This window comes from Peromyscus eremicus, chromosome 2, assembly GCF_949786415.1.
Source record: "Peromyscus eremicus chromosome 2, PerEre_H2_v1, whole genome shotgun sequence".
NCBI classification, from domain to species: domain Eukaryota; kingdom Metazoa; phylum Chordata; class Mammalia; order Rodentia; family Cricetidae; genus Peromyscus; species Peromyscus eremicus.
In genome coordinates, this window is record NC_081417.1 from 125,697,737 (window position 1) to 125,706,680 (window position 8,944).

Consider the following 8,944-nt stretch of genomic DNA (forward strand, 5'->3'; position numbering starts at 1 on the left):
AGTCCATATGGATTGTTCTTGCTGTGAACTAGTAAGAGCTAGAGTTGAATCTAGTCTCAGCTCTAAAACCGGCATCTGTGTTATTTTGTTCTATTTGCTTCTATTTATTTCTCTTCAGGACTGAATTAAATACACACAGACACAGACACAGGCATGCGCACATGCACACACACACACACACACACACACACACACACACACACCCCTTATATATTGTGGCATTGCCTAGACATTCTATCTGAATTTTTCATATCCTTAAGAAAGTGACATTAGACAATGTTGTGTAGTAACTCTGAGTACAAAGTTACAGTTTGAGGGATTGTAAATATTGAGAGTAGATATACTAAAGAGATAGGCTGAAGTAAGATAGGGGTCAGTGAGAAAGGTTTACTCCTCACAAAACACACCAAAAGCAGCAAGATAGGTAAGGTGTGGCTAAAGCACATGGTCTTTTAGGTAATAGAAAGTCCTCAGGTCACCTTAATCAGCAAACACAGCCTTAGTCCAATAACTAAAATTTAGGCACAGTGGATAATATCAATTATATCCTGGCCAGGAGACCAGAAGAGGGAGCTGAAATTTCTGAAATGGGTCCTAATGAATCCTTACTGATGTCATTTGGCCCAGGCTGGCTGCTTTGAAGGCAGAAGCCTTTCTCATACACTCATTTACGACATAGTATTCTGAAAGCAGGTTTTTGTTCATGCAGAACTCTGAAGATATATCTAAGGATAAAATATAGTTCCATTCACAGGAAGTTCATAGTGTTTACACAGTACTTATGTTTCTCTAGTTGGTGACCCTGGGCAAGTTACTTAATCTACTTGTGCCTCAGGTTCCTCATTTAGTAAAATAAGAACAGTAACATTGCTTTTCTTGAAGGTTAAATGTGTTATTTTGTGTGTAGCCAATAACACATCAGTATAGCACTCAGACTCTGAGGCTGAGTGTTCATAAAACCAGCTTTAATTTTGTCTCCTACCAGTGATCCAGACCTATTCAGACTCAGTACCTTGCCCAGGATGAAATTTTTCAAGTAATAAAAAGCCCTTAAATCACCTTATTTAGCAAAAACAAACATTTTGTTAATCCCAGACTACTGTCAAAACTCAGGACTTGGTTTCCTGTATTTTCCATAGTCCCACCTGTCTAGGCAAGGGCTGTTTCCAGGTAGGAGCTTACAGGGCTGTAGAGCATTGGTCCTTCTTGGCTTTTTATTCCTATCTTTCCACTAGCTCACAAGGATGAAGTGGTGAAGAACGGGTGAGAACATGGGATAACAATTCCCTAGCACTCTCCTTCACTGGCTCTGGGGGTCTCTGTGCCTGGAGGACATTTGCAGCTGACTTTTGCACAGATTCCATCAAAGGTTTTCGAGAGCACTCAGCAGGAGCAATGACTTGGCAATGTGGCCAATTTCTCTTGCTGTCACTGCTCCTTTGTCCTCCTTCCTGGTGATCTACCCTCCATAGACTCTGCATGGGAATTGAAATAGAATAATCTACCTACTGTGATTCTCATATGTGCTCAGCACCTATTACCTTGGTAAGTACCAGGACCACAAACAGGTCTAACTACTTCACAGTCCCCACAATCTTACTAGTTTTCTCAAGGAGTAAAATTTCAACCCATGGAATCCTCCCTCTCCCCATTGGAAGCAAGGGACCTCATCCCAATACACTCGCATGCATGCACACACACAAACACACACACACACACAGAGAGAGAGAGAGAGAGAGAGAGAGAGAGAGAGAGAGAGAGAGAGAGAGAGAGAGAGAGAGAGAGAGAGGTCTTTTGGAAGATACAGCATGCATATGTAGGACTCCAGAGAGCAAAAACTCTCTCTCTCTCTCTCTCTCTCTCTCTCTCTCTCTCTCTCTCTCTCTCTCTCTCTCTCTCTCTCTCTCTCTCATTCATATCACTCCAGGCTACCACTCTCAATCCAAACAGGCACCCTTTCTTTTTCTGTGCTTCATGCCTATATCTTTTTGTCAATCACAAGGATGCAAACAGTGCTTTCCACTTCCTTACCTGCCCTTCCTTGTCCATATGTTTTTTGTTTTTTTTTTACATGCTCAGTGTCACAGAGCTATCAGTAAATCAAATGCCACTTATATAAAGGTGTGAATAATGTCACCAAGATTCTTCAGAAAGGGCATTGATTCCTCACCTTTTCTCTTTGAGACATACAATTCTCTGAAACTAGTAGATCAAAAAAGTGTAAGAAAGTTGGGGCTGGAGCAATGGCTCAGCAGTTAAGAGCACTGGCTGTTCTTCTGGAGGACCTAGATTCAAGTCCCGGTATCCACATGACAACTTACAACCACTTGTATACAACTCCAGTCCCAGGGGATCTGAGCCCCTCTTCTTGCCTCCTCTGGCCTCTTCTGGCCTCTGTGGGTACCACATAACATTCGATGCTCAGACATACAGGTAAAACACCCATACTCATAAAATAAAAATAAATAAAATCTCTAGAATGGTTTTTAATGTGAAAAATAGAGGGTTCAGATTTCAGGAAATAATGGCCTGGAAATGAAAGTTAAATTAAAGCAGATGTTTGTGGGCCCTGTTAGCAGGAGCGGAGGACATGACAGAGCTTAGGGAACAGCAGAAATGCTGATCTTTTATAAAGAAGTATAAAAGCAGATGGTGCAAGCATGAATCAGTGAAAGGAAGCAGAACCATCTACACAGTGGCTGTGCTCAGAGAGGGCAGCTGGGGCAAGCAGGCTGTCACCGGGACTCCAGGCTCACCAAGAGCAAAAGGAGGGCAGCCAACCTGGACCTAAAATGCTGACGACCAAAGAGCTAGAGAACTGGCCAGTGTGGAGAGGAGAGGAAAGGGATCCTATGCAGTCCCATTTACATTGCCATGTTGCTTAGTTGTGGGCCTTAAACAAGCCTTTTGCCCTGTCCAACCTTCTCTTTCTACATCTGTAAGTAAAAAGAGATGGTCCAGTCTCTAAGGACCTGGTTCAGCCTATGTGAAAAGATAAAGATAGCTGAGCTTTTGTGGAATGGCGTTCACAAAGGTACTTTCCATTTTTATCTCAATACGTTTCTAGTATCTAGCTGACCTGGATTTAGCAGCAAAGAGTGAGAGCAAAAAGGAGAGAAGGAGGGAGGGAGAGAGGGAAAGAGAGAGTGGGGACTTTTAAAGCATATTTTTCATATATACATTAATGATTATTCAGACAGATTTTTTTCCTATGAGCCTTCTCTGGAAACAGTGGAGTCTGGCCTACCTAGTGAGTGTCTATGGGAAGCTGGAATTCTTTGAGAGGTAGGGAGGGATTTGGTGAGTAAATGAACGGAGACGCTTAGGAGAGTGTTTATTTAGTCTTTTAACTTGCTTTGAGCACTTGAAGTTCTAATGGTTCAGTCAAGGTTATTGTCAAAAAGGGAAAAAGGAAAGGAAAGGAAGGAAGGAAGGAAGGAAGGAAGGAAGGAAGGAAGGAAGGAAGGAAGGAAGAAAAGAGAATGTGTTAACTGGCTGGAGTAGAAGAAGAAAGAAGTTGACAAAAGAATGTACTGATAGGAGAGAAGTTTATTCTAGGATGAGGGAAAGGAGAGATCAGTGAGAAAAGAAATGAGAAGGATAGAGGCAGAGATGTTCTTGAAGAGGAAGGCTCTGTGTTCAAACGCTGCATGTGTGCTCTGGGGCTCTAGTGCAGGCCTCTCTCTCCTCTCTGGTCCTCTGTAGACCAAGCTTTCTGTGCCCTGCAGGTTGCCCTCATTGAGTTTCTCAGCTCTGAAGTTATCAGGTCCTTTATCCCCCATTTCCCATTGACTATCAGTTTATGCGTCTATGATCCCCAATCTCCTGTGAGTGCTTACAGAGGGAATGGACATCATTTGGTTTTGAGTCTCCAAAGAGTGGCAGAGTCTGACAGCTAGTGCTGATGGATGGAACTGAATACATTGTAAACATTTTTTTTATATGAAACCTAGAATTAGAGGGTTCCCTGGCTTTATCTTGTTCAGCTCCCTCAACTTGCCAGTGACAAACCAAGGTGGAGATGAACAGACAGACTGTTCAAGGGCCTGTTTCTGAGGAGGCAAAGTCAAAGTTGTATGGTATATAATCCATGTCCCAGTCAGTTGCTCTCCTATATCTTGTTTCTTGATCAAGCTGAGTAATGTGAACATCTAAAATTTTGATGCACAGATAATTTTAGAAGTACATTTGTTAAGTTATATATCCATTCAGCAAATATTTACTGAATGGATCATGGATCACAGGGCATTGGCCCAGCTCCATGCCCTAGTCTAGGGCATTTTTCGATGCCCAGGAGCACTTAACATACACTTCACAGTGTGACCAGTGCTGTAGGACAGTAGAGCACAGTGCCTAAGTCAGACAGCTTTACCAGCTGAATGAAACGATATCTGAAACATGGCAGAATTAGATATGACAAAGGTAGATCTTAGGTTATATGTGGAAGGCTCCATTTCAGTAGGGAAAAGGAGAGTGTTCCTTATGGGCAGAATAGCATGGAGAGAAGCTCACAGGAATATTTATTCATATATTCATTTATTCAACACATACTGTGTGCCAGGTACTATCCTAAGAATTTTATATATATATTCAGTATTGACTTTGTACAGATGAGGAAATGAAAGCCCGAAAGTAATGTGCTTTTCTAAGTTACAGAGCTGGTGATAAGGAGAGCTGAATGAGGAAAATCAGCTCCAAATCCCTCTTTTACAACATACTATAGTGTTGACTCTTCATGTTGCTTCTGTATAGTGAATGAAAGTCCGTGTAGTTCATATGGAGAACTCAGCAATACAGAGTTGAGTGTCAGGTTTTACTAAAGAAAGTTTGGGGGAATTTTGTTTTTTCATATTAACTGTATATTTACCAGGACTAGAATAGAGCAAAACACTCCCATACAGATCTCACTTATTCATACTTAATACTTACAAACTTATGAAATAAGTAATGTTTTTAATTTTGTGATGTGGACTTAACGCCCAAACTAATTGCATGGAACCCTGAAGGTCTAACAAATCTTGTATACCTATCTGTATACAAAACAGGTTGTGCACAAACCCTTGAGCTGGAGCATGCCTTGGGATGCTGAACATCTTACTTTGGGGCTGCTGTTATTAATCTTGAGTCATATTGAAACTTGAATTCCTTTGTTGCAAGAGATGGAACCTCTAAGAGGTGATCAGGTCACTAAGAGCAATTAATTGATTAATGCCTTCCTCAAGAAATGGATTAGTTACAATGAGCATTGATTGCTATAGAAAAAAGCTGCTCCTCATTGTTTGCCTCTTCTGCTTCACATAGCTAACCTTCTACTTTTCGACCGCTATGACACAGCACAAGGCCCTGATTGTGTGCTTCCAGCCTTCAGTACTATAACCTAGATAAATATCTTTGCTTCATAAATAATCTAGTCTCAGATATTTTGCTGTAGCAACATAAAATTTTTTTATGATATCTGTAATTGCCAACATTGATTGTATGGCTAGCTGAACCTGGGGTCACTTGATTTGTCTTTTTTAGTCTTTTACATCTGTAGATATTTATGCAATGGGGGAAGTGGAGCATTTATCTAATTATTCTTTATCACTAAAAGCTCAGGAGTCAGGTACAGGGTAAGATCCTGAATGATCACAGAAGTGACGAAGTGACAGGTGACTTCCTCTCTCTCTCCTTCCTCAATCCAAAAGGGCTGAGAATCTTTCTAATCCCCACCCTGCTATTTCCAGTGTCTTGTTATGTGTTCTCAGTCCTCCAAAATTTCTATGGCTAATTTTGGTCAGCTAGTAGCTAGCTTCACCCTCTGATTCAAAGAAAACTTTATTGCCAGTCTTGGGAGTGTCAGAGTTTGATCAAAATGTCCCACAACAAATCCCCCTTTTTGTATTAATAAAAAGGGAAGGTTTTAACTCTTCACACAGTAAAGCTATATACAATAAGAGCAATTATTAGGTAAGAATTACATTCACAATGTCCCGTCTATTTGCATTTGGAAAATTCAGAGAAAATACTCCATTATTATCTATCCTATCTTAGTGAGTCCAAGGTTTTGTATTTAATTCACTTTCTATCCTAATTTGTATTACCATGCAAAACTATCTTTTTAGACCTCAAAACATTTTCTTAAATAAACAATTCAAGCTCTTATGTCTCTCAACCTTATACGCTTTACACCACTTTTGTGAGTTTCTTTTCTGAATTTGGTAACAAGGAAAACTGTAACTATAGCTATCTAGTCTTTAAACCCATCAGAGACCCAAGAAAGACATAATATTATCTGAGAAAACAGAAAGTGTAGAGCAAACAACTTCCAAAACTATACAAATGACAGAGCTACTTGGCTGCCTGAACAGTCATCCAAGTTTCCTCTGCAGTGTTTGGACATCCATCTTCAACCTACAGGCCTAGAATATCTAACAGACTTTTCTGTGAAGCAGGAATTTTGAAGGACTGTCCTACCTTGTCTTGGCAAAGTTTAGCAGTCACTTTCTTTTGCATCCTGCTTGTCCAGTTTGAACAGCATGCTGTCAGCAGTTGAGGCAAGTTGCTCAGTGGCTAACTTTGCCACAATGAAAGCAAACTCCATACCAAAGTTCTATGGTGCCCATCATACTTTTTTTAAGTAAATTGATGTGGCTAGGAGCAGACATGTCTCTGTCATGAAATGCTTTATGTTATTGAATTATCTTAAATACCATATTCTTTAGGTCTCTGAAGTGTTTGAAGACCATCTGTCTATCTAAAACATATCTCTGGTTGACCTTGTAAACATGCCTAACATGACCACAAATTTTATTGTTATAGATGAATAACTACTAACCTATTTTTCTTAATTATCTTAAACAGTTTGCAATAATAGCCTTTAAGGGACTAGAACTTTACATTTTAAAATGAGCTGTATAGGTACAATGTCTTAAAGAAGAGTAGAAACATATATACAGTATACCAAAAATAACCTTAAAACTGTATGAATATACAAAAATTCATAACAATGGATAAAACTTAAGACTAGTAGTTGATTTTTTCATTGAAAAGTAGATTCAATAATCTCCCCTTTTATCCTATCATTCATATATCCCCCTTTTTCTTTTCAGAATGAGATCCCTAAATCTAATCTCCTTTGCTTAGTTTCCTCCCTGACTATGACCAATAAGAACTTTCAACCAATCCCACTAAATGATGATAAGCATCCATAATCAATGGAACTACCAAAAATCTTTCACCCCACCTCTTGGAAATGTGTGGGTCATGTTCTTAAAATTACTTCCAGTTGTCTTGGAGTGATGACATCTTTAGGTGATGCTGATAAAATTGAGATAATGGTCAAGTCCTGGGAGAGCTAGCTGTTGACCAGTCTCCATGTGATGGGCAACTCCAAGGCTTATCTGAAGTCCTAGATGGAGTAATCTGTGAGGCAGAACCATCTCATCTATCTGACTTTAAATTGTCCTGAGTAGTTTGTTGTCCAAAGCTGATCTTTAGGTGGTGTTTGTAAGCTTAGTGGTGTTACTACAATCCAGGTGGAATCTTCATTGTGGGACCCCATCATCCTTTTGGAGACTTCAAAGGTCACTGTTAGGAATGGTGGTCATGGTTCATTGCAGAAAATTTAATCATTTTAAGTGTTATATGCTGCAGATTTCAGAGAGGTTGAAAGACTATAATCTATTAAATAAATCTAGGACACACAAGCTCAATTCCTACTTGCCTGATTCAGACTCAAGCCTAAAATCATATACAGAAAGCTAGATTAAGCCTATTTCTAGAATTACTTAGTACTCTATATGACCATTAATATCATGACAGAAAGTTTAAATATATATAACAATTTATTTATTTATTTATTTATTTATTTATTTATTTGGTTTTTCGAGACAGGGTTTCTCTGTGTAGTTTTGGTGCCTTTTCCTGGAACTTACTCTGTAGCCCAGGCAACACGGAGATGCCCAATGACAGAGAAATGGAATGAGATCTACATGAACAGCTTGGACATGAGTAGGGGTAGTGAAGGGAGAGGGTCGAGGGAAAGAGAGCTTGGGGGAGTGGGAGATCCCAGCTGGATCAACAACAGAGAGGGAGAACAAGGAATAGGAGACCATGATAAATGAAGACCACATGAGAATAGGAAGAAGCAAAGTGCTAGAGAGGCCCACAGAAATCCACAAAGATACCCCCACAACAGACTGCTGGCAATGGTCGAGATACAGCCCGAACTGACCTACTCTGGTGATGGGATGGCCAAACACCCTAATTGTCATGCTAGAAACCTCATCCAACTACTGAGGGATCTGGATGCAGAGATCCATGACTAGGCCCCAGGTGGATCTCTGGGAGTCCAATTAGTGAGAATGAGGAGGGTTTATATGAGCGAGAATTGTTGAGACCAAGGTTGGATAAAGCACAGAGACAAATAGCCAAACGAATGGAAACACATGAAATATGAACCAATGGCTGAGGGGTCACCAACTGCATCAGGCCCTCTGAGTGGGTGAGACAGTTGATTGGCCTGATCTGTTTGGGAGGCATCCAGGCAGTGGCACTGGGTCCTGTGCTCATTGCATGAGTGGGCTGTTTGAAACCTGGGGCCTATGCAGGGTCGCTTGGCTCGGCCTGGGAGGCGGGGACTGGACCTACCTGGACTGAGTCTACCAGGTTGATCTCAGTCTGCAGGGAAGGCTTTGCCCTGGAGGAGATGGGAATGGGGGGCGGGCTGCGGGGGGGAAGGTGAGGGGGGCGGGAAGGGGGAGAACAAGGGAATTGTGGCTGATATGTAGAATTGAATTGTATTGCAAAATAAAAAAAAAGAAAAGACTAAAAAAAAAAGTTTAAATACATATAAATATATGTATTGGTCTTATAAATTTTGAGATAATATTTAAAATTTAAAAAAAGTTTTAGAATGAAGATAAAACCAAAGGATTATAAAATTAGTGGCAATAGAATAGTC

General features: G+C 40.4%; 1 protein-coding gene across 7 annotated transcripts in view; it reads left to right on the forward strand.

Moving 5' to 3' along the window:
- LOC131903881 (BEN domain-containing protein 5) overlaps window positions 1-8,944 on the forward strand; it is a 1,181,880-nt gene that overhangs the window by 740,923 nt on the left and 432,013 nt on the right. The gene's annotated exons all lie outside the window — the stretch shown is intronic.